This window comes from Anneissia japonica, unplaced genomic scaffold (genome assembly GCF_011630105.1).
Source record: "Anneissia japonica isolate Jap-2015-1 unplaced genomic scaffold, ASM1163010v1 scaffold287727_len1644234_cov201, whole genome shotgun sequence".
Taxonomy (NCBI): domain Eukaryota; kingdom Metazoa; phylum Echinodermata; class Crinoidea; order Comatulida; family Comatulidae; genus Anneissia; species Anneissia japonica.
Genome location: NW_022713615.1, coordinates 1,039,102 through 1,041,996, shown reverse-complemented (window position 1 = coordinate 1,041,996; position 2,895 = coordinate 1,039,102).

The following is a 2,895-nucleotide window of genomic DNA, read 5'->3' as shown; positions in this document are numbered from 1 at the left end:
GATTGACCCCCCCCCCCCCCCCAGAAAGGTCTATTGGTGTAAATATCCAATTTCATGGCAGTGAGATTAATTTTTATACACTAGATCCAGACACAGATTTTTGAATATTTAAAAACTGGGGACGTGTAACCACATTTTTGCCTATAGTTTATCAGACTTCTCACGTACTACAGAAAATTCCGTAGTTGCCAAGAAATGTTTCCAAATTACGAACCTACGGAAATAGACAAATACTACGGAAATTTACCATAGGCCGAGACCCATAAATGTGTATGTCTAAAGTCTAGGAAAAATTACTTTTCTATCAGGATCTCATGGTTAAATTGACACTAGACAACTCATTTTAAGATTACCAATAAATTACTGTATTGTGAAAATTAAGAGAAAGTGGCTCGTAAATGTTCATCCTGTCCCGTTTATTTTAAATTCCACAGCTGTTATTGTCATGTACCTGTTATTTAGGCAGCCCATATTTTGCATTTAAGACAAATAGGTGCTACGGAAATTTTGTATTTACTACTCAAGGGCGTCGGAAGCGATCCGGTTGGTCTGGTTTTGGCCGGACCAGTAATTTACAACTCAATATCGTTTGTAAGCCAAATTCTACTTTCTCTGACGCAATCAAACATAACTTGCACATTCAAATTTGGAGGGGGCCGACTGGGACCTCCCTCAAACCTGCCACTTCCCAGTGGTGAAACTAGGTTCCGATGGGCCCTTTTTCGAGAGTGCAGTCATCATACAGGTTAAGAATGCTATATCTAGAAAAATAATGACCAAATCACAATTAGTTTTTTAAATAATATTAAAGACAGTGTATTGCAAAAATTATATAAAAATAAATTGTTTAAAATTACTTATCAATTCCATAATTATATGAAATGAGATGCTTATTCCTCAATGAATGAATAAATAAAGTGCAAGAAACACGAACACATTTACTGTATAATGCAATATGAATAATAATTGACTATAGGTCTATTATATTTATACAAGCTGATGGATGTGAAATACCTAAAAAACTTTATTGTCCATTTTAAAATAGGAATTTGTTTTTCCTTTGCAACAGTCTTGGTTAAAAAGGATAAAATTACATCACACGACAGAACAACTTGGCAATGACCAGAAATAGGCCTACGTTAAGATACTAACAATTTAAAATAGTAAAGTAGTAAAAAGTAAAAATAAAAATCACTGTTTAAAATTTACTATGTGTATCTCAGAAACAGACCAGCCATTTTAGTAAAGATTAAAATTAAAAACCTTTGCTATAAAATACTGACAGCAATAAAACATGTGTTATGTATACACAGGATACAGTATGCATATTCATGAATAAATAAAAATGCAAGAAACAGAAACAAAATTATATTACCGTATATAATGCAATATGAATAACAATGAATGTGCGCCTATTATTTATACGAGTTGACGGATATTGTGAAATAAAGAGACTGCATATTATTTAGTAGTATTGTAAAGTTTTGGTTTATTAATGGCAGGAGGACCATGTAATAATAAAAAGATATGGCCTAATTAAATTAACATGTGTTATGAATACACAGGGACACGGGTACAATATGCTATGCATTATTTAGTAAACCTATTAAATGTCTGTGAATAAGCTAGGTGAATACCGTTAGATTTTCAAATAACAGACTGCTATATTATTTAGTATTATTATTTAGTAAAGTTTTGGTTTATTAATGGCAGGAGGACCATGTAGGTATTTCCTATCGTATGGACAGATCTACCAGGTGATAAGTACTCAATAGAGCAATTAAGAATCAGGGCATCACTTTTGAGTGGAGGGTCAATTAAGGTACTCTACTGTACGTTTACAGACAGGGGTTATACTCAGCCCTACAACAGTCCCGGTCAGGGTCGTGGACAAACGCCAGGGAAAATCAGCAATTTTGATTAGATACTTATTAACTGATAGCTTATAAATCAATTCAACTGATCGATTTATACTTTTTTGATTAAAAAAATTACTATGACATGGCCCAAGCCGTACAACCCGTAGCTGAGCTATTGCCTAGGCTGGTTCGAGACGAATACGTATTTTTGCAACATACTGAGCGGGCCGTATGGTAATACATTGGCTAGTGTAAAAAAATATAAATATAAATAAATATATAAATATATCATTTCTACTGTTAAATCAATGTTTAACTACTATACTTGTAGGCCTACTACGATTTACGAAATCCCATGGTGACAAATATAAATGATAAGCATGAATGGTTAAATGTATAGGGCCTATATTTAATACAAGTATGAATGATATTGATATAATAGAATAGTGGGTGTTTTGAGCTATAGACAAAGACAAATCCAATGAAAAGAAGTCATAATGCATTGAGAATTATGTATTTTTGGCCGGACCAATAAAAATAGCTTCCGACGCCCCTGCTACTGCAGTGTACGTAGGTTCCGATTTGCGGCCAATTTGGTCCCTCAATACCTTAATCAGCGTGTACCAAAGGGTAATGGCGAAAGGCTATTGTAGTAAATACTTGTTTTGATTCCTTATTCTACTCCTTCTAGGTCTGCTATACCCAGTCCTACACCTTATATGAATACCAGGATAAGAAAACCAAATATAAATCATTAAAAATCATAATCTTATTTAATTGTATTTCAATTTAATTTGTAAAAATAATTTGAATAATGTAGGTTTTATTTCATTTTTTCCTTTTTATTCTATTGCAACTTTGTTATTTTTATATTTTTATAAAGGTGACAGTTTATTGCGAAAATCAGTATAAAAAATGTCAATGCCATAACTAAATGAAGGAATTCCTCCATGAATTAATAAAGTGCAGGAAACATTGAGCAAATTATATAATGCAATATGTAAAAAAATGACTATAGGCTTATTGTATTTATTTA